Raw genomic sequence first — 24879 nt, 5'->3', positions numbered from 1 at the left:
TATCTTAGTATTTGCCCTGGATCAGATTTTATGTATAAGTTGTCTAAGTAATCCATATGAGACATCAGTTTCACAGAGTGAGTTTTTTGAGTCATAAGCATCTCCATTATATTGGGTTGGCCAAAAAGTTCGTTCAGGTTTCCCATTACAATGATATTTTACATAGTTAACACTGACTTTTTCCAGTTTGCTATGCCTAATAAATAAAAAAAATTCCAGATTTGTTTTCTGTAAGCAACTTAGAGAGACCAGGTATATCCTGATAAAAGCATCCTACAGAAAAGAAGTCCCCATATTTCTCCTCTAGTAAATACCATCATGAGGTCTGATTAGATTAACATGTTACAAAGAGATTTTAATGGTCCCTTCTTTTTTTTTCCCTTTCTCTCCTGAAGGTGTCCCTAGATCAGATCCTCACAATCTCCTTCCCATCTACCAGTTCTGAAACTTACTCCCTCTGTCTACAAAGTTTCTCCATCAGTTCTACTACCTATAAAACCCCAACCTCAGTCCCAGTTGCTCTATGATGGCCCCAATTTATTCTAGCTCCTGGTAATTTCTTTGAACTTTGAATTACTATTGTATTTGTTGTCTTCATCCTGTCATTTAGCATTTATACTGGAAACATCACAAAATTAGTTAATCTTCAGAAAACCTGGTAAGTATGCTATTTTCATCCTTATCATACAAAATCCTTAAGACATTGGAAATCCAAGCAGCTTGCTTAAGATCACAAAAATAGAGGAGCTGGTATTCAAACCTGGGTCTGAGCTACACTCAGCTTTAAATTTCCTTTAGGGCAAAAAAATGGGTGAAATTTGTCTCTGAAACCCACACCTGAACCCTGCCATCAGTCCTGCTAGTAACTTTAAAGGTATCAACTGATAGGTGCTTAAAACGTGGCTTCATCCAGGGATGTTGACATTTTAAAAATTAGTAATTTAAAAAGACCGTCCTTTAGTTTTTGGCTCTTCACCTTGCTACACAGCTGGACAACAGGAATTAAATGCACAAGATAACATTCAGACTATGTTTTCCTTCTTCACTCTCCCTCTACCCTCTCTCCTCGCATGGAAAGGTTGAACAAAAAGGGTCTTACTATAACACTTTGGTTTTTCAAAACCTTAAGATGTGTTTTTCCTGTTATTAAATTATAAAATACTAACATCATGATGAACATGATTGGAACTCCCTATTAATTCCCACCTTTTTCTACGTACCATCCAATTCTGCAAAGGCTAGAAACTAAAGACTATTTCCTAGACTCCCTTGCAGCTAGGATTCTACATATGAATTAACTCTCCCTTCAGTTAGATTCATTCATTAAGAGACTTGAAATGCAGACTTCAGGCAGAGGCCAAATTCCAGATGCTCTTTCTCGTGGCCTGCAGAGGTGGTGAAGCCAAGAGAGTGTCTAGAAAAAACTGTGACAGTGAGAATCAGGGTTTCGGAATGAAATAACCAACTTTATGGGTATGCAGAGGCAGTTGTCCAGAGGCAGCCTCCTAATCCTTGGATCACATCTATGGTAGCATGTTTTTAAACCCAAGAATTTGAGTGATGGCCCCTGATTTCTGCTCCTTTAGGGCTTCCAATGATTTCATAACACCTAAGTCCCTGATTTAAGTCTTTTCTTTCTTAAAATAGCTAGAATGATTTGTGTTTCCTGCTAGGAATCCTGACTTATACAAACAAATTATAAATACTTCCTGGCAGCAGTTTTTTTCCCTGTTGTCCCTGAAGTTTAGAGGGTAAATCTTACACCAGTGAATTATTTACAATGGATAACTGCAAATACGTAGTTATAAATTGTCAGTATTGCCAAAGATGGTATTAAATAGAGTCATTCTTTAAATCATGAGCTAAAAAAGTGCTGTTGCCATCTAGCTTTCAGTGCTAAAGTTTGTTCTAAGAAGAGACTCTTCTGATATCTTTATCTTCATTCTCTCTTTTGACATCACTTTTTGCCAACATTAAACCGAAGTGAGTGGGGAAGCAGGCTTAAGAGTCAGAGGACAGAGATCAGGTGATGCGCTTGGTCTACATACAGCTCAGCTTCTAACCACTTGTGTGACCTCAGACGAGTCAGTTCCTCATTCTCAGGCTGTTTTTGTATCTGAAAAACGAGGACACTGATAATCTCTGTGCATGAGGCACAGAATCCCACGTGACCTTAACATTGTGGTCACTGGTTAAGTTGGCAAGTGAATCCTGAACATCTGTGAGCATTTGCACTGATTGCTTTTCAGTCAGTTTCATGTGGGTACAGATACTTGGGTAAAATATTGTTTCCATCTGACCTTCTAAGACACTGAAGTCGAGTTCCACTGCTACACGATTTAAATATAAGACAGATCAAAGTCTGCTTCACAGCATCTACTAATGAAACCCATAAAAACCATATTTGTATAGGGTTTGCCTGTTATTAGAACGCCAGTTGTGGTCTCAAATACTAGCATTATTCTCATGTGTCACAGCAGAAGCATCTGGTAATTAAATTTAATTATTGACAAAATCATGGCTTTTGCCAAGATTGTCCTGAGAGATATATATATTTTTTGCTTTCTATTTGGTTTATTTTCATATAATTATTAAAGCTTTTAAATACATTATTAAACACAAGTACATGTTCCTCTAACATGACTGGTAAGGAAGATGGAATATGCTGAGATTCAAAAATGTGACACTATAGGACTGCCTATCTTTATGTATCTAGAATATTTTTGAAAGTAACCAAACTCAGTAATTTCATATTATCTATTTTTCTAAACAAGACTCTATATCATACCTATATAGATTAAATACAGAACTTTAAACCCCAAGGAGGAGATGTCTCAGTGGATTATTGTTTTCAATTATCCTTTTTTCCAGAGGTATTTGTTTAACCCCCGAAAAAGCTGGAAAGCTGTAGTCGCTAATACCTTGGATTTTTAAATTCACCTGAAATTTCTTTTTATCCTAGAATAATTCAAAATATACTATGAGTGAGAGGGAATAAGGATAGATATGTTATAACTTGCCCTAGAACAAGAATAATCAGCATGGAGTCAGGTACTGGAGAAACTTGCCTTACAACTAGAATTGTCAGTCTGGAGTCAGCTCTTGAATAGGCTGAATAATGTATTAGTTAAGAACGTGGACTCTGGGATCAGGCTGCCTGAGTTGGAACTTTAGAACCACAACTTATAAATGGTGTGATCTTGGGCCAGTTAGTTAACCTTTCTGTGATTCAGTTTTTTCACCTGTAAAATGGGAATAAAAACGATACCCATCTCATAGGGTGATTTTGAGGGTTTATTAAATAAGTACTTGTAAAAAAATTTAGAAAATTCTTGGCACACAGTAAATGCGAAGTGTTTTGTTAAGACTTCACTGTCGTAACATTGCTTTGTTAAGAGATACTTGCCTTGTATCTTTCTGTGGCATGGCCTCTCCTGTGGCTAAGAGTGAGCCCTCTATAACGTACTTTCATTCAAACTTTTCATGAGCTTGCTAAAATGTTTTCAGCTGGTAATGCTTCTCTGGTTTTAATGAATTCTATGCATTTGTTTCCCACATGTACATATTTCTTTCCTCTTGGCCAATTGCTAGATCAGTTGTGTTAATTCTTTGTAAAAGTTCTGCTAAGTTAAGGTAGTGCTTCTTTTTCTTTCTTTCTTTTTTTTTTTTTTTGCGGTACGCGGGCCTCTCAGTGTTGTGGCCTCTCCCGTTGCGGAGCACAGGCTCCGGACGCGCAGGCTCAGCGGCCATGGCTCACGTTCCTAGCCGCTCCGCGGCATGTGCGATCTTCCCAGACTGGGGCACGAACCCGTGTGCCCTGCATCGGCAGGCGGACTCTCAACCACTGCGCCACCAGGGAAACCCCTTTTTTCATATTTTTAAATTCAGTACTCAATTGAACATTTAACTAATTTTATAAATGTGTACTTCACTTACAAAAGAATCCTATGTGTCAATCTCCATTTCATTGCACTTTGCAGCTCAGTTGAACAAATTAATCTTCCAGTAATCTGCCACCTTCCTCTCCTTGACCTTGGTATAAGTGTAGCCCAGACTGAGAAAACATTAGGCAGTTCCTCCAGATACCTGGTGAGAGGGTAAATAGACGTCTTATAATGGTCCTCAGAAATCCAGGGGGTGGGAGTTTGAGGTGACTGGAAAGCAACTAACCCTAGACATTCTCAATACCCTGGTGGCACTTTTGGAATCTAATCCCTTTGATTTCCCATTGAGAGGTTGGAGGTTTATCTGCCTGTCTACTTGAGTCTCTGAGGTTTGTAGAGCATGGAAGGGGACAAAAGACTCTACCCTGGCTTACTGATCAGAGCCTGATTTTCTGCCTTTACAGAACTAGCCTTATTTCCCAGAATTGAGTCCTTGACTCCACACCTTCCTCTCTTATCTCAGATAAATTTTCCTAGATGCAACCCTGCTTCTCAAGATACACTACAGTTATATCTAAACTCATGTCATTAGCCCATTCTTCCAGATTATAACACCTGTTTGATTTCAACATCTGTCTAAAATTATACTAGATACTGAATCTAGTTGAGTTGCATTGAGTGTTGGAGGTTACATTTTGCTTTAGGCTTACATTTCAGTTAAGACTTGCTTATATTCTGGTTCAGATTAATAATTATCCATTACTGTGGGGTTACTATCTTTGTCAAGGACTTCCCTGCATGCCAACTAACGTATTCCCCCTAGTTTGATACGTCTTCTCTGTGAGCGTGCTATGTGCCGGCTGTAGTATGTTGGAGCTCCCCTGTGAAACTTTCATAGACCCTATACTCTTGATGTCTCTATATAGCCTTTGGCTTTGTTTGTGGAGATGTGTCTGAGTTGGACAAAACTCAACATTCAGGGGATCTCATTCACTGAAACTTAGCTCATTGGCCTCTGAAGAACTAGATCAACTGAATGTTTGCACAATTCCTGTTTGTTTACACCTATATAAGCCAGACTTTGCCATTGGAATGACTGGAATGCAAATAGAAATAAATTCCTCACTTAATTTCATATATAACCTCTTGTCCTGTTTTCAAAGGATCACATTAAAGCTTAGTCACTACAGTAATCTGGGGATTTGAATCATTTTGTCTATTAAACTGTATTATTATGTAGTATTTGATATTGTCTAAATACTTTATGAAAATTTCTTTGAATAGTTATTCCTCACAATGATCCTGTGATATAGTGCGTGACTCTCATATCATCTTCCCTCTGTTTTCTTTTGGGAGAAGTAAAAAGCAGGCAGTTTATAACTTGTCAAATGTTACCAAGTGAGTCAGTGGCAAAATGGGATTTGAAATCCCTGTGTCTTTGTCCCTGATCAGCTATTATTTCTGTTCTACCCAGATAACTGTACCGTTTCCCTATTTACTGTTTAGTCTGTCATTTCTTACTTCAACAAAATCCAATTAAATTTTTCGGTGTTCTATCTCCCTTCTCTCATACTAATTATTGCTTTTTTGTTTACGTAACTTTATCATGGGCAGTAGGTGAAGACTTGTCTAATAGCAGAAGGATGCATTAGATTATTGCTTTATACCTTTCTAACTCTTTCACTCTTTCATTTTACCTAGTAAAACTAGATTTTAAAATATGTAATATGTGATGATCACAAGCTAAATGATCAAGTCTTTACTCTCCATAATATTTATATATATTTAATTTTGTAAATATTAAGTAATTTTTATGATAGTGTGATTTGTCTATAAAGTTATTGAAGCCAGAGATCATGGCTTCTAAGCAGGAAGGAAGTATGATACCAGTGATGGTAGACCTTTGGATTAAAGTTATGCCTCTGTCTCATACCAGTTATATGACCTTGAGCAGTAATTTATCCTCTTGAGCCTGTATTCCTCTTCTACAAAATGGAGATAATATTTACCTCATACACTTCTATGATGATAAACCAAAGAAACATATGTTGAAAGTACTCAGCTCACATATGGGCTGTTAACAAACATCAGTCTCCATCAGTCTCATCTTCCAGTTGCTCATATAAATCCAGGCTGTCAGTATGGGACTTATTACTCATGATGGGTGGCCAGCAAATTTTGTTTATTGGCAACGTATTTGCATAACCAGCAAGAACAAACTTTATGACAGAATTTTCTCTAACAAAATTCATTTCCCTGAACCACATATTTATAGTTATTGAACAGGTATGTCTGTTTACATTTTTAGGGTTCAGATAATCATTTCAGTGACTTGGTCACTTGCAAATGTTGAATGTCCCCTCTTTTTCAAGAGACAAATATGCACAGAAGCTACTTGTTATTAAGAAGAGGTACTTCACAAATGTTATTAGAGGGCATTCTGGGAAAAACAGTCATTTGTATAATGTATCAGCTATGATCCAGTTAGTTAAATAGAAACCACACTGTGTATTCAACAGAAGGAATTTAGTATAGGGAACTGAGTATACAGGTGTTGGAGGGCTGAAAGAGCAAAAAGAAGACAGGTAACCCAACGATAATAACTGCAAGAGACATCTACCACCTCTAAGTCTGAGAATATTAAAGAGAAGGAATTGCGGTGACCAGAACCTAGGAGCTGGGAGGAGGAGACTGGCTGAATTGGAACTCAGACTTAGGTTACCATCCAGCTGCTTCTGGTAACCTAGGATCTTAGAGGAGGGACTCTACAGAGCTGGAGCTCGGACTTCTGAGGGGGTAGGGACCCCTGGCTACTTCTGGTACCTTTGAGTAGGCATAATGAGGCAGGTGTTCTGGGAATGCCAAAAATAAATTAAACTGAAAGGAACTGCTGATTCTGGGACATGAAACAAAACCACAGTCTTTACCCTTGCTTTCCAGTGTCTCTCTAGTGTCTTCTATTAGTTGAATCTAACAGGAAGCCAACTGGCAAAGGAGTCTGGAAAATACAGTTTTTAGAGTTCAGCGCTTGCATTGTAGAATACAAAAGGATACATTTGTAGCTGGGAGACAAAATATAAATAACTGGCATACATAACTAAAAAAGAAAAAATAACAGTAACCACAAAAATTCCTTCGGGTTTCAGATAACCTTTCTGAATTCTATCCAAATCCATCAGTACATGATGATTAAGTTGCATTTCTTATATGAATCGAGGCTTTTAATAATGATAGGAAATGGGTTGTTATATAATTCTTACACTAACCGCCATAAAACCACATCCATTTCTAGTGGTCACTTTCTCTTCCCCTTCCTAAAAGAAGTATGTTCCAGTATTACTACGCCTCTAAATGCGCAGATTGGTTTTTCTGTATGAGGCATGTGTTTCATAAAGCCCAATAAAAAGAACAGCTGCAGATGGGTGTCTTGAAACTCCCAAGGAGATTGTTGAACAAACAAGCTTCCCTGTGAGCAGGGCAGTTCTCAGATTACTAGGACTCTCATTTATTTACTGAAAAACAATGATGTTGAGACATGTAAATATTTCCTTTGAGAACTGTGTAATAGAATCTTAGGACAATTCCTGATGTCTACTCCGTTGAATAATCTAGTATTCTCTTGGGCAGCTAGACTGAATGGAGTATAAAATTATTTCCAGTATGCGAACCTGATCAGTAATACTTTCAATGATTGCCTTATTCCAGGCATTGTATATTTGGATTTCAATTAAAAAACCGGAAAGAATTTAGTAAACTTCTGTCTTTCTAAGTTGGCAAAACAAATTTTGAGACTAACTGAAAGAGTTTTAGGAAAAGGAACCTGATCTGACCTGAGGTAACTTAAAGTGATTAGCCATTATCAATTGGTTGATATTTTAGCAACTGTGCATATGTTTGAGGAAATTGAGTGGAGAGTTAGCCTTCCTGTTACTTCTGTAGGGGAAAACCAAAATTCTTTATCACGTTGTCTTGATGAAAAAGAGGATAATATAAGAACTGGATAATTGTACACTTAAGTTTATCTGTAGGTGTTTTGAATGGCTATATTCAAAGCACATTGGACAATGGACCATCTCAGTATTTGTGTGATGGGAGTAGATTTAGACATCCCAGAGTATTCCTAAAAGATGATGATCACTTCTCAGATGTTAAACACCTGGGATGAATGGCTAACACTGGATGTCAAACCAGTGTCTAAAATAATCTTCGTAGTTTGGAATGATGAGAGTTAATCAAGATGAATTTTAGTGGGATAAATACAAAAGAAAAATGTGAAACCTGGGAGATACGATTGAATAATGGAACTTTTGCAAAATAACTGACTCTCAGCACAAAATGATTTGATGATGGAATGTGTCTACTAATAAAGTCACTTCTACTTGGGCTACATTGTGCTGGTGTCCAAATCAAGGGAGAAAAGAGTCTCACAGCTCTTCATATTGAAGTAGCATGTGAGAGGTATTCTCTCTTTCTGGTGATCATCCATACTCTGACTAATCCATTTATAACCAATTTTTACTATACCCACCAAAGGTACCATTCTGAGATACCTTGACAGCCATACCAAAGTATCTAACTGTTGGTCAGGACTAGTGACTTAGCAACACGTTTGTTGGTCGCGTTTTACTTTCCTTCAATCAAACTACTTTTAGGGAGTAACTACAGAATGTTTCAGAAGCCTGCCGGACAATGAGTTCCACCCCCCATTATGGCATCCCTAAGAGTTTTGTAAAATGTCAGATGCCCCATATTTATGAGAGTGTATGCAGTGGGGTCACATCCGGGTTTCTTTCCCTCTCTCAGCAACAGGAACTACAGCAGCAGTAACAATAGTTATTGTGACTATGTGTTGTTGACTATTTGCCAAGTACACACGGTAACTCATTGTGAAGATGAGTAAACCAAGGCTTAAGAGACACTAGCAATATGCCTTAGCTCACCTAGCCAGTCAGTGGTGGAATCAGAGCTTCCATTCAGGCCATCTCACTCCATAGAAGCAGCTCTACTTATAGTTTGGAAAGAGCTATCCACTGGATATGGAGGGATTACGTCCTAGTACAGGTCTGCCTTACTTAATATTGTGATGAAACACTTTGCTTTCCTGGGTCTCCACTTTTTCATCTGTAAATTGGGTTGTCTGGATGGAATGGTCAATAAGGGCTTTGTCAGATTTAATCCTCTAAATCTGCAGTTCTTTGAAAATTTGGATGTCTTTTCTCTTTAACTCATTGGAAGTGAAGAATCAACTAGAACCTGTCTGTGAAAAGATTTACTTCTAGGAGAAAATTTCGTTGCTAATCTCGCCAGTTTTTAAAGGCAAAAGGGAATGAGAACAAATGAAATCAATTCCTTGATATGATTTTAATGAAGGATAGCAAACATTAAATGTATAAACTAGAGTTATTTCTCCTTTGATTGAATCTCAAAATTATTCTGAGAGGTTTGGCCTTGTAATCTTAAAGATACGTCAGAGGATGTCGAATGGGATTGTTTTTAGTTACTCAGAATTTTGGCTAAAGCTCAGAAACAGGAAAAAAAAAGGTTTTAAGTGCTCACACATTCTGTAAAGAGCTGTTAGCTAAAAATGTCTCAGAAAACTAATATTTGGTGTGAAGAGTCAGTGACTGGAGGGGAGCATGAGGGGAGCTTTCCTGGGGTGCTAGTATTTTGGGTGCTGGTTATATGACTGTGATAACTGCAGAAATTCACTGAGCTGTACAATTGTGAGTTGAGCAGTTTTCTATATTTATGTTGTATGTGGATAAAATTTTTACCAAAAAATATATCGGAAAGTTTAAGCTACAACAACTTCAATCACCTCCAGGATATATAAGAGAAGATTAAATATTTTAAAATGGTACTGAATAAAATCATTAAGGTGGAGAGTTGTCAATCAAATATAAAGTGCCTAAAACTTTGATGACCCACCCCTCCAGCTTATTTGAGTCTTTTATCCTCTGTATCCCGTATATGTATGTGTGTGTGTGTATATATATATAGTACCAATTAAGAGACTAAAAACTGCAACGAGATTATTTCAGTCTAGAGTTTTTGTCAGGGAAACCCAATTGAAAAGTGAAATGGAAAAACTAATTTGCCCTAGTATATTCTACACTCTGAACATTCCCTCCCTAGAGAATCTGCATTCTAAAATAAGACCACTGGGCAAAGCAGTGCAGGAAAACAAAGAAATCCTTAGATGATGGAATATGAGGCACCACAAGGGTAGATATTGAACACTTACTCTGCTTTGCTACAGATTAACCTTTTCTATACTTAGTAGAGTTTTAATATAGACCAAAACCCCCAATTCTTATAAATATTTATTTATAAATTAATATATTTGAGTATAAATAGTTGAGTAAATAAAAACAAGGAATTATGACCATTGTCACAAATGTTTTCAATAGAATGTACAGGAACTTAATCATCCAACAAATTTCCCATTGAGGACTTATAAAGTCCCAGTCACTACAGACAGTGTCATGAACAAAACATGAGGGACGGTCTCTTCTCTCATGGAATCTTAGATTTGGCAAGGGAGGCCGTTAAAAAATTGTCACCCAAATCATTAGAAGCCTGATAAATGCTGTAAAGCAAAGCGTAAGCACAGTGGACCTTCCGCATCCAGAGATGCAGAACCTGCAGATACTGAGGGCAGACTGTACTATGAGGGACTTGACTATCTGTGGATTTTGGTACCCACAGGAGTCCTGGAACCAATTCCCCACAGATACCGAGGGATGACTCTACTTGATTTCTTTGAGGAAATGGTGTTTAAAAAGCACTGGATATTATAACCTTAGATTCAGATTTTTAAAATAAATTACAAAGAAAAATGCCACACAGTGAATCTTTACTATTACACTCAATGTTCTTTATTGTGAAAATTGTGTTGCCATAGCCACAAGATATTTATTTGGATCAGTTGTCCTTAGTCGACAGGGAGGTTGCAATTTGGCAAGAATCGATAGTTTTGCCAGTTAACTGACTTAATTTCTAAATGAGTCAGTGTTAAAGTTCGTTTTTCAATAATGGACTCCTAGCTTGGCTTCATGTTAAATGTAATGCATGGCTGAAAAATGCTTCTCCACAAATGAAGAATTTTTACGTTATTCTGCTTTCAACCTAAGGAAGAAACAAAATCCTAAAAGAAGTACTTTTTAATCGCTGTATTTTCCAAATTCTCAAGAAGTCCACTCCGTAGTATATTTATCTCAAACAATTACAGATTTCTTAGAAATGAAGACAGTTAAAGGATTAATAATTGATGAAGACGGGCACAAATTCCCAAATTGTAAATTCAGAATTACGTTTTCTCCGGATGATTTGTTCTGGGTTTACTCACTGAAAACATAAGTTTGTTGATCAAAATTCAAGTTCACTGGGCATCTATTTTTGCTTTACTTGCTAAAATGTCATGATTCTTGCTATTAAAACAATATGTAAATTTTAAGCAGTAAAATATTATCCAATGATCACAAACAAGTTTATGAGAAGATTTTTTTTTAATTTTTATTTATTTATTTTTTGGCTTTGTTGGGTCTTCATTGCCGCGTGCGGGCTTTCTCTAGTTGCGGCGAGCAGGGGCTATTCTTTGTTGTGGTGCTTGGACTTCTCATTGCGGTGGCTCTTCTTGTCGTGGAGCACAGGCTCTAGGCGCGCGGGCTTCAGTAGTTGTGGCATGTGGGCTCAGTACTTGTGGCTGGCAGGCTCTAGAGCGCAGGCTCAGTAGTTGTGGTGCACAGGCTTAGTTGCTCCGTGGCATGTGGGATCTTCCCGAACCAGGGATCGAACCCGTGTCCCCTGCATTGGTAGGTGGATTCTTAACCACTGTGCCACCAGGGAAGTCCCTATGAGGAAATATTTAATCAGGCATTCATCACACCCCCCTTTTTTTTTTTTTTTTTTACTGTCTCAAATCCTTTTCTGAGGAGCACTTGACACCTCGGAACTTCACAGCCTGTTATATATGGTTATATTTGCCTCATGTTAAATAATATATAATGTTCTGTTATTTTTACTTGGTAATCTTTTTGATAATTTTTTCTTCATTGGTCATTGTGACCAAAATCTTTTGGAAAATTGGTATTCATTTTTGTTACTTTAGGTTATAAGGCTTCATTGCAAAGTAAAGGAAGTAAGCGAACACAAATATTTCCTTGTCTTCAGCTGGCCTCCAGAGTCTCCTAACAATGCCCTATATAATCAGATCTGAGCTTCCCTGAGTCACACCAGTCTGTGACTGTAGGTGAACAGTATCTATCGATTGTTGATGGCTTCTTCTATCAGTGATAATGCAGCACCTTTGGCCACAAGTCATCCCCTTTGCCTCTCTAATTTTCTTGTCCAGGTATTTTCTAGAAGTGCCCGGGACTTCTCTGGAAGCTCAGGAACAATAGATTTGGGAGCATATCTTGGGTTCCCCTCATCTTTCCTCAGCTGCCTTCTTTCCTATAACTAGAGGTTTTCTGTGAAGTCACTTGAAGATGGCACCTCATCTCTGCCATTGTTTTCAGTGTCTTTCACAAGAACACTGATATCTGGACCAAGACGGGTGTCACCTAGGATTCACAATGAGGGTTCCTCAAGGTGCCAAGGTTTCATGTTCCTGAGAGTCCTCTGGGAACTGAGATGAGGAGAATGACTATCACCTCTTCTGTTTCACATTTTGTCACAAGGCATCAAAGCAGTGTTTCTTTTGGTACCACTGTCACTCAGAATCCCTCATAAAAGCAAGTTAAATCACTTCATGTGTCTCTGTCCCACTCACATAAGAGCTGGCACGTCACTGTGCATTTTGACTTGGAAATTAATATTTTAGACAAAATGCCATCTGGCTTTTACCGTAGCAATTCCTGCAACCCCCAAAGGATGAGTAGCCTGCCCCACAGCAAATCCCATATCTTTAGCCAAAGTGTGGCATACAAATAAACTAATTAATTCTTAGTAGCCTTACCCACTGCTGTTGAGACACTTGAACAAGTAGGGAGTTTCTCTTTACTATCATACCCTCCTCTCGTGCTCAATTCATGTTTAAAATGACTTCATGCTTTGCCTTATTTACCCAAAGCCAACTCTATCGGTTTGGAACTCCAATATGTCAGTATCTGACCTTCATTTCAAACTTGATAGATATAACATAGCCAAGACAATCACAAAACAACTGAAAATATAGTAAGTCCAGAGACCAACCAGGCTTACAGGTTCTTAGAAGACTTATTGAATCCATGGTCCACCTCAACATCATGGGAGTATGTTCGTTTTTTTTTTCTTCTTTTTCAAAGGAGTCAATTTTCATAAAAGCTCATAGAGGTTAAATGTCTATATTAAAACATTTTCTTTAATTCCTTCCAAGTTCGGCTCCCTCCAAATTCATACCCTCACTCCCATCACTCTAGCAATCCACATTATAGTCGTGCTTGTATCCCCACTGCCTATTAAGAGGAAAGGAAGAATGAAACCGTAAATAGGACCTTCCTCCACAAATCAGAGGAAGTACAGACACCCTCTTAAAAGCATAGTATCAGTGGATAAAATGAGCATCCACATTTTGAGGAAATATGAGTAAGGTAAAGAATTCTAGCTAAGTTTTAAAACATTAATCACAAAAGAAGAGGACAAGATAAAAAGGGATGTAGCATGTTGTTAAGATTGCAGGATGTTTCCGACTTGTAATACTATACTCTTTAGCCAAAAGGTGAAAAGGAACAGACCAACGTGGTTTTGAAATAGCTACTGATCGCAGCTGAATGGCCAGTAAAATATATATTAGTTCTGTCTGAGTGATATTCTCTGTAAACTTCCCCAGAGATAAGGATACTGATGTAGAAATGTTGGGACAAATCATAAGAACCGTATTATAGCAACTATTCTCAAGACACAAAGATTTAGAGCAGTGGTTCTCAAAGTATGATCCTGGACCCAACAGCATTACCTGGGAATTTGTTAGATATGCAAATTCTGATATTGTTCCCCAGACCTAATGAATCAGAAACTTCGGGGGTGGGGGGCGGGCAGAAATCCATGTTTAATCTCTGTTAATCACCCTCCTTGTCATTCTGATACATGCTTAAAATTGAGAACCACTGGTTTAGAGACAATTTGTAAATGACTTTACTTATATGAACAAACATTGGCTAGTTGTCTAGGTTTAAGAATCCACACGGATAAAAGAGGCATACAACAAAAGCCATGCTCTTTAGGGTCATAAAATTTGGTTAAGAAACAAAACATAATTTACAGATATTTTTAAAATCCAAAGCAACAATAAGGAAGATGGTATAGAGGAGTCAGGGTTTAGTTTAACTGCCAATTTCATGGAATTGAATATTCCTAATGCATTTGCAGAAGAAGGAAAGATCACTTACTCCCGGTAGGATTAAGGAAGACTGCTAGGAGGACATGATGATTAGGACTGTTATGAAGGTTTTGAATGGAAGTTTGAAGGTTAGAGGGAAAGTGAGGGGGGACATTGAAGACTTGGAGAAAGCACAAATGGTATTTCAATGACTGAAGAGATTAATTAATTGAAACAGAAGTTTCATGTTCATTAAAGATATAAGGAAAGGAGGTCAGCCTTGCCCTTAAAGTTTAGCCTTGGAATTTATTGGTATCTTTCTAGCATTATGATGCTTTGAATAATTTTCTTTAAAAATTTTATCCAGTATTTTGTTTTAAGTGGGAGGGTGGTCTGAATAACCTGTTCTTCCATGACTGGAAATGGATCTTGAATAACTTAATAATTCACACATCTTTTTAAGATGTCGGCTATATCCAAGTCGCTGTACTAGACTCCAGAGATACAAAGTTGAACTATATGCAGTCCCTGCTCGCAAACTTATGGTCTACTAGAAAAGACAGTACAGTGTGATGCATTATACTTTGGGTATGTAGGGTTTACTGATTTCATACTGTTTGAGATCTAATGATTGGGGATTCCCTATATTGTTAGATCTCCACTGCAAAATAAAAGATTTGAGGAAACTATTTAGGTTACAAACCATGAGAATATGTATGGAAAGGAATTGATATAATCTTTAAAATTGTATCATCTGTACCATATGATCCAGCAGTTGCACTCCTTGGTATGTACCCAAAGAGTTGAAAACTTACATCCACACACAAAAACACATGTTTATAGCAGCTTTAGTCATGATTGCTAAAACTTGCAAGCAATCAAGGTGTCCTTCAGTAGGTGAATGGATAAATAAACCGTGGCACATCTAGACAATGGAATATTATTCAGCACTAAAAAGAAATGAACTATGAAGTCATGAGAAGACATGGGGGACCCTTAAGTGCATCTTACTAAGTGAAAGAAACCAATCTGAAAAGGCTACATACTGTATGATTCCAACTACATGACATTCTGGAAAAGGCAAAACTGTGGAGACAGTAAAGAGATCAGTGGCCTGCCAGGGGTGAGGGGTGGGAGGATGAATAGGTGGAGCACAGAGGATTTTTAGGGCTATGAAACTATCCTGTATGGTACTATAATGATGAATACATGTCATCATACATATATCCAAAACCATAGAATGTACAACACCAAGCATGAACCCTAATGGAAACTATGGACTTCGGTTGACGATGACGTGTCAGTGTAGGTTCGCTGATGGTAACGACTATGCTGCTGTGGTGGGGGATGTGAATAATGGGGGAGGCTACGCATGTGTGGAAGCAGGGGATATACAGGAACTCTCTTTACCCTCCTCTCAGTTCTGCCGTGACCTAAAACTTCTCTAAGGAGGTTGGGATTGACATGTCCACACTGCTATATTTAAAATGTATAACCAACAAGGACCCACTGTATAGCACAGGGAACTCTGCTCAGTATTATGTGACAACCTAAATGGGAAAAGAATTTGAACAAGAATGGATACATGTATATGTATAACTGAATCACTTTGCTGTACACCTGAAACGAACACAACATTGTTAATCAACTGTAGTCCAATATAAAATAAAAAGGTAGAAAAATATATGAAAATTAAATTTTGTTCCAGAAATGTCTGACATGGTTTGGCCTGCTACCTCTTTGGTCCCCTCTCATACTGCTCAACCCTGGCTTTCTGCCTGGTAGCTCCTAGGCCTCTTTCATCCCTCCAGAAGATTTCGGTTCGTTTTGCAGGAGATGCTTCACACTTGCTGCCCCTTCAGACTGGAGCGCTGTCTCCATCTCTCCCCACTTTCCCTAGTAACTCCTGCTCATTCATCAGCTCTCAGCTCTAGGATCACTTCTTTAGAGAAGCCTCCTTGATTAGCCTAATCAGGTGAGGTTCCTTTGTTGTAGCATCTGGTAGAATCTTTCCTCTCCTTTAGCATCCCAATCTCAATTTGTAATTATACATTAACCAGTAGTTACTTGATTAATGTCAGCTTCCTACATTAGACTGTAAACTTCTCCAAATTAGGGACTGTGTTCATTAACACCTAACACTTCACACAGTCCCTGATACATGGGTGGGTATCAGTGAATGAAATGTTAAGTGAAAAAAAAATTTGTTCACTTAGCATTTTCAGTGAGGTTTGGCTAATGAATGTATTACTGTAGGCCAGTGGTTCTCAGCCCTGGCTACACATTGGAATTACCTGGAGAACTTTATTAACTACTGATAATCTGAATCCCATGCTGACAGATTCTGATTTGAATAGTGTAGGGCAATTCTAAGGTACAACCAAGGTTGAGAACCACTGATCTTGTCCCAGTCGGAAATAGCAAATCATAAGCCTGAAATGTATGAGGATTTAGGAAATATGAGTGGAAGACACTTTGAGTGTCTTTCAAGGAAGAGAAAAATAACTTACTTTCTTTATGAAAATAATGATTACTATTTGCAACATTTCACTGTTGAGTCACAGCCAAAAGTAAAAGCATTTTATTGAATAAATTTGTTAAGAACTAAACATGTGTATATTTTCATATTTTTCCTAATTAGATATGTCTTGGATTAATCAAAGTATAACTTGACCCAGAAAGAATTTTAACAAAACCATATTGTAGTAAAAAGTGTCCTAGGTTATGCAGTTTATATGAGAGCACTGAAAGCTCTCCAAAAGTGTAATTAACTGAATTTCTAAATGAGTAGATAGAAGTTCTTCCTATATGCAATGAAAGTTTTCTGATAAACTTTACTGCTAAGGACACTATTTTTGTGCTTTTTATTTCATTTTTATTGTTTGTTCCGTAGGTCTTCACTGCAAAACACAAATATTTAATCACTAAATTATTGCTTAATAATTCTAATTTGGCCTAACTGAATGAATAAAAATAGTTGTAGTTTCTCTTTTAAAAAGGTAATGTCTTAAAACACTATGGCATTGGTTCAGTGGTAAATGATCCAAAAATAAGTCCACATGTGATTGGAAATTGATATGTAACGGAGAATCATTTTAAGACAGTGGAACAAGGATGGACTCTTCATTAAATGGTAAAGAGAGTCAGTTATCTATACGAGAAAAAATATATAAAATTAGACACCTAACTTCATCCATATACAAAAATCAATTCCAGATTCATCAAGATCTTAAATGTGAAAGAAAATGCTTTAAATTTTTTTAAGAAATAAAAGAGAAATCTTTGTGACCTTTGGGTAGGGAAGGACTTAAGATGTAAAAAGCAGAAACCATATAGGAAATATTGATAATTAAGTCTATATAAAATTTAAGAACTTCTCTTCATCAAAAGACACAAAAAGAGAGTAAAAGGCAAGCTATAGTGGGAAATGAATGACATTTGCAACACCGATTACTAAAAGGAATAAACCCTATTAGAAATCAATAAGAAAAAGACACCCCTCCCTCAAAAAAAAAAAAGATGAGCAAATGGCATGATCTATATTTTCATGGAAGAGGAAATAAAAATGGCCACGAGACATATGAAAACATTAAGATAAAATTACACACTAACTTGAATGATTAAAATTAAAGTAATGACAGTACTAAACAAAGATGTGAGGCAAAAGGAAATTGTTTTAGTTTGATCACCTTGGAAAATATTTTGGCATTACCTAGTAAATCTGAAAAATATGTATACTTGATGACCCAGTGGCTCCGCTCCTAGATATCTTCCCTACAAACTCTCATACATATACAAAAGAATGCTCTTAAGATTACTCTTTGCAGTAACAAAAGAACTGTGAACAATGAAACTATCTATCAAAAATAGAATAGGGCTTCCCTGGTGGCGCAGTGGTTGAGAGTCCGCCTGCCGATGCAGGGGACACGGGTTCGTGCCCCAGTCCGGGAAGATCCCACATGCCGCGGAGCGGCTGGGCCCGTGAGCCATGGCCGCTGAGCCTGCGCGTCCGGAGCCTGTGCTCCGCAACGGGAGAGGCCACAGCAGTGAGAGGCCCGCGTACCACAAAAACAAAAACAAAAACAAAACAAACAAACAAAAATAGAATAAATAATTGCTGATATACAATGGATATTATTCAACAGTGAAAACCAAAATAAAGATACAGGCATCTGTGTAGATGAATCTTAGTAACAGGTCAGAATGAAGAAGTACACACCGTTAATTTAAATTTTTAAAATCAGAAAAACCAAGCAAAATATTGCTTAAATTATTTTTAGTTTAGTGTTTATTTTATAACTATGCTATGTTGTAAAAAATACAAACAAGGACATGTTTAACATAAAATTAAGTATAATGATTATCTCTGATGGGGGTGGGGGTTGGAATTGGCAAGGAACTAGGAAAGAATCCAAAGTAATGTTCATTTCTTAATCACGGTGACATGGGTATATATATGGGTGTTCATTTTGTTAATTTTTTTCCTGTTTATTCTTATCTCCTAAGCTGTTCATTTATTATCATACTATTTTGTATAAATGGTCTATTTCAAAATATAAATATGCTATTATAAAAGTAAAGAATGAGAACAAATGGATCTGGGACCAGAGTGGAGGCAGAAAGACTGGTTGGGCTGCTGCAAGAGGAGAAATTATGACAACCCGAGTCGTAAAAATAAAGTTACAAATTGTGAAATTTTTTGTTCTAGTTCTGTGAAAAATGCCAGTGGTAGTTTGATAGGGATTGCACTGAATCTGTAGATTGCTTTGGGTAGTACAGTCATTTTCACAATGTTGATTCTTCCAGTCCAAGAACATATCTCTCCATCTGTTTGTATCATCTTTAATTTCTTTCATCAGTGTCTTATAGTTTTCTGCATACAGGTCTTTTGTCTCCTTAGGTAGGTTTATTCCTAGATATTTTATTCTTTTTGTTGCAATGGTAAGTGGGAGTGTTTCCTTAATTTCACTTTCATGGACCTAGAGTCTGTCATACAGAGTGAAGTAAGTTAGAAAGAGAAAAACAAATACCATATGCTAACACATATATATGGAACGTAAAAAAAAAAAAAAATGGTCATGAAGAACCTAGGAGCAGGATGGGAATAAAGATGCAGACCTACTAGAGAATGGACTTGAGGACACGGGGAGGGGGAAGGGTATGCTGGGACAAAGTGAGAGGGTGGCATGGACATATATACACTACCAAATGTAAAACCGATAGCTAGTGGGAAGCAGCCGCATAGCACAGGGAGATCAGCTCGGTGCTTTGTGACCACCTAGAGGGGTGGGATAGGGAGGGTGGGAGGGAGGGAGACGCAAGAGGGAAGAGATATGGGGATATATGTATATGTATAGCTGATTCCCTTTGTTGTAAAGCAGAAACTAACACACCATTGTAAAGCAATTATACTCCAATAGAGATGTAAAAAAAAAAAAAAGTTATTTCCAAGAAACTTAATTCATAAGTACTACTTGTCATGGTCTCTCATTCTCTTTCTCTTTTGAAAATATTTTTTAAAAGCTGTATGAGGTATAATTGATATATAAAATACTGAACGTATTTAATGTATACACTTTGATGAGTTTGGTGATATCCGTACACTGTGAAACCATCACCACAGTCGAGGTAATAAACACATCCATCACCTCAGAAAGATTTCTCCTGATTTCTGCCCCCGTTTTTGGTGGTAAGAATATTAACATGAGATCTACTCTCTTAACACATTTTTAAGTGTGCAGTACTGAACTATAAACTATAAGCACCATGTTGTACAGCAGATCTCTTTAACTCATTCATTTTACATATTGAAACTGTACGCTCATTAAACAACTCTCCATTTGCCCGTCACCCCAGCCCCTGAAAACCACCATTCTACTTTCTATTTCTACGAATTTGACTATTCTAGATACTTCATAAGTGGACTCATGCAGTATTTCTACTTTGTGACTGGCTTATTTCACTTAGCATAATATCATCCAGGTTCATTCATGTTGTCAAATATGGCAGGATTTCCTTCTTTTGTTAAGGCTGAATAATATTCCATTGTATGTACATACCACATTTTCTTTGTCCATTTATCCATTGACAGACATTTAGGTTACTTCCATATCTTGGCTATTGTGAATAATGTGGCAGTGAACATGGGAGTGTAGATGCCTCTTCCATATACTGATTTTAATTATTTTGGATATATGCCCATAACTGGAATTGCTGGATCATATGGTAGTTCTATTTTTACTTTTGGTGGGGAACCTCCATACTGTTTCCCATAGTGACAGCACCATCTACATCCAACTAAAAAGCTTTTGCACAGCAGAGAAAACAATTAACAGAATGAAAAGCAACCTACTGAATGGGAGAAACTATTTGAAAAACATAAATCTAATAAGGGGTTAATATCCAAAAAATGTAATGGACTCCTAAAACTCAGTAACAAAAAAATAAACAATCTGATTACAAAATGGGCAAAGGATTTGAACAGACATTTCTCCAAAGAATACATATAAATGGTCAACAGGTTTATAGAAGGGTGCTAAGCATCATTAATTATCAGTGAAATGCAAGTCAAAATCACAATGAGATACCACCTCATACCAGTTATAATGGTTATTATCGAAAAGAAAAAAAGACGAGTGTTGGCGAGGATATGGAGAAATTGGAACTCTTGTATGTCGTTGGTAGGAATTTTATAAACTTTTAAATTGAGATGTAACATACGTAGAAAGCAGTGAAAACCAAGTGCTCCACTCGATGAGGTGTATAAAGTGAATACACCCTTGTAACCATACCACCCAGAAGAAGAAACAGACCATGAACAGGATTCTAGAAGCCTCAATTGTTGCCCCTTCTGGTCACCACTACCACTTCCTGTCCAAAGATAACCACTATCGTGACTTCTAACATCATGGGAGAGTTTTGCCCTTTTGGATTTTATATAAATGGAATAATAGAGTATATATTCTTTCAAGTCTGGATTTCCCCACAACATGTTGTAAGATTCATGTATTTTGCTCTTTACAACAAGATATCATTAACTTTCATGTAATATTCCATTGTTTGGTCCTATCAAAATTATTTATACATTCTACTGTGCCAGGACTTCTGTTTCCAATTTTTGCTTGTAATGAATGAAGCTGCCGTTAACATTCTAGTACATGGATTTGGGGGGCATATATTTCAGTTGGAAATCTAGTCAGATATGCCTGTGATCCACTCGTATAGACACTCTCCGTTTTACAAAGTAGTTTAGTTCATTTACATACACTCTTACCAAGAGCTTATGGAAATCCTACTTGTTCCATATCCTCATAATATTTTATGTTATCATTGTTTTTAAAAATTGATCATTCTCTTTGTTATGTAGTGATATTTTATGGTGGTTTTAATTTACATTTCTCTGACTAATGAGGTGGAACACCTTTCCGTATATTTACTGAGTATTTAGATGTCCTTTTTCATGCCTATTTAAATACTTACCCATTATGCTGTTGGGTGGTGTGTCTTTTTCTTTTTGTTTTGTAGACCTACAAAATTGGCAGTACTTTTAGTGGAATGTTGGGGAGCAATCATTATAAAATTTAGCAAGACAGAAAAAGTCAGGGGAAGAGGAAAATGATTTTATTTAAGGAATTTGGGGGGTCATCTTTGGAAGAGTGGTAATCTGCCAGTATAAAGTGGAATTATGTCTGGAATAAAAAAAAATTATTTTCTAGACTCACCTGCTGCTCTAGTATTACCATAGAATTATGGTACATTTTCTAAATCTTCCCTGGCAAATGAGAGAAACTCATCTCTAGTCAATCTGTCATTTGCTGTTGCTCTGTTGTGTAGATATTTACTGTCTGTCAGCTTCCAAATAGTCGAGAGAGAAATGGATGAGGGTGGGGAAGAGAGAACGGTTTGCATTTAGCCCTCTCTTCTGCGCATGACTGCTGATTTGAGAAATCACAGCGGCCATAACATGGCAGATTTTCAGCCTTATTCAAGTTGCCTTCTTAAAGTGCAATTTTTCTGTGTAGTGGAGACATTCCTGTGTGAAATTGATTAGGAGAACGTGAGGGAACATCTTCCGCCCCCCATAAATAGTAGTTTGTTCATGATAAAGGATGAATGCTATTTTCATTTATTTCTCTTAGAATAACATCTGCTCTTACAAGAGGAAGTACTATTTAATCAGTAGATAATGTCAGTTTTCCCATTTTATAAAGATAAATCTTCTCTTTTCCCTTTACTTAACTAAATGTCCTATTTGGTTTTTAAGAGTCTTGCTTGAATATGTTACATCTTACAGAGACTTTTCAGAATTCCAAAAATGCATTTCATAGTCAAAACATTTGCTTTTTACCAGAACTGAATTTTAACATGGTATCCATCTCTCCCCTATCTTTCTCATCAACTTGATTTTCACTTATTTCTTTTTGCAAGATCCTCCTGCTCATTCTGACCTCATACACAGAGAACGTGTATACCTGTGACATGTTGCAGGCAGTTTCCCTTCCTGCAACGAATCAGAAAAAAAAGAAAAGGAAAGGAAGGGAAGGAAAGAAGGAACATGGAAACTGAAATATGTAGGAAAATCACATCCTTTACTTCAAATATGGCCTATTGAAAATCTTCTTTTATATATATATATGTGATCTTCCAAGGATAATCCTTCCTTTTGAGGAAGAATGTTCTAGGTCAAATATGGAAAAGAAGACCCTACATTAATATTAAATCTGTTGAAACTCCCAGGCATATGAAGACTGTGGTGGTTTTACTGAAATAATCTGTGGAATATCATTGTCTTCCTGAGAAAAAGAGGAAGTATACCAGTTATCAAGTTACCTTCGCTCAGCTCCAGCCTGCCATTCCATGCTCTGCTCTCTTAGCCAGGGCTGGGACTCTGCAAAAACACATTTCTGCGTTGCCAGCTGCTCTCTGATAGGCTCTCCCTATAGAGGAGGTTGGGAGGGAGAGAGGGAGACTCTGACAGACTCTGCCTGCTTGCAAGGTTGGATCAGGGGGAAGGGACTTCTGTCCATTTGCTTTTTTCCTGTCAGTATCAGTGCAACGAATCTTCTTTACCCAAGGAGCGGTACTTCCTACCTATAGGAAAAGTGTGCAGTTTTTTCAATATTTGTGTAGAGCTGGCTTCATCCTACCACCATTAGACGCGTCAACACCAGCTGAGCTCTCTGTGAGGGTTCTCCACTAAGCAACTGAGTTTTCACAGTTTGAGTCTCTTCTCTTTGTTCCGCCAGCCCTATACGTGGGAATTCTTGAACTTTCTACGTCTGTGATACCTTAGAATTTTCTTTCTGTCCTTTCAGTTACCTAGTTAACAATTTTATACCTAGTTAACAGTTCTTTATCTAAAATAATATTTATATTCTCTCTGTTGAGAATAGCTATTGTGCTTTCTGTCTCCCGACTTGACACACACAGGCACACATGTACAATATGTATATATTATGTATAATATGTATATGGGATATATAATTTGTATATAGCATATGTGTAATATATGCGACATGCATGTAGCATAAATCAGTGATATAAATGATTACTTTTAACTTTTTTCTTGTTATATAAACAGTCAAAAATTAAGGGAAAAATACCATGAAATAATCTGTATACACACATATATGCTCTTGAATGAGGCAGAGTTAGGTCTATTTGCTCATGTTGAAAGATCTTGTAGGACAGATTTTTTTTGTTTTTTATTTTTAATTGGAGTAAAATTTCTTTTTCTTTTATTTAAAATTTTTTAACATCTTTATTGGAGTATAATTGCTTTACAATGGTGTGTTAGTTTCTGCTTTACAACAAAATGAATCAGTTATATATATACATATGTTCCCATATCTCTTCCCTCCTGCGTCTCCCTCCCTCCCACCCCTCCAGGCGGTCACAAAGCACCCAGCTGATCTCCCTGTGCTATGTGGCTGCTTCCCACTAGCTATCTACCTTACGTTTGGTAGTGTATATATGTCCATGCCTCTCTCTCGCTTTGTCACACCTTACCCTTCCCCCTCCCCATATCCTCAAGTCCATTCTCTAGTAGGTCTGTGTCTTTATTCCTGTCTTACCCCTAGGTTCTTCATGACATTTGTTTTTCTTAAATTCCTTAGATATGTGTTAGCATACGGTATTTGTCTTTTTCTTTCTGACTTACTTCACTCTGTATGACAGACTCTAGGTCTATCCATCTCATTACAAATAGCTCAGTTTCGTTTCTTTTTATGGCTGAGTAATATTCCATTGTATATATGTGCCACATCTTCTTTATCCATTCATCCGATGATGGACACTTAGGTTGTCTCCATCTCCAGGCTATTGTAAATAGAGCTGCAATGAACATTTTGGTACATGGCTCTTTTTGAATTATGGTTTTCTCAGGGTATATGCCCAGTAGTGGGATTGCTGGGTCACATGGTAGGTCTATTTGTAGTTTTTTAAGGAACCTCCATACTGTTTTCCACAGTGGCTGTATCAATTTACATTCCCACCAACAGTGCAAGAGGGTTCCCTTTTCTCCACACCCTCTCCAGCATTTACTGTTTGTAGATTTTTTGATGATGGCCATTCTGACTGGTGTGAGATGATATCTCATAGTAGTTTTGATTTGCATTTCTCTAATGATTAGTGACGTTGAGCATTCTTGCATGTTTTTGTTGGCAGTCTGTATATCTTCTTTGGAGAAATGTCTAT

The sequence above is a fragment of the Monodon monoceros genome, unplaced genomic scaffold (assembly GCF_005190385.1).
Source record: "Monodon monoceros isolate NGI ecotype Baffin Bay Population unplaced genomic scaffold, NGI_Narwhal_1 Super_Scaffold_22, whole genome shotgun sequence".
Lineage (NCBI taxonomy): Eukaryota > Metazoa > Chordata > Mammalia > Artiodactyla > Monodontidae > Monodon > Monodon monoceros.
This window is presented reverse-complemented; position numbering follows the sequence as displayed.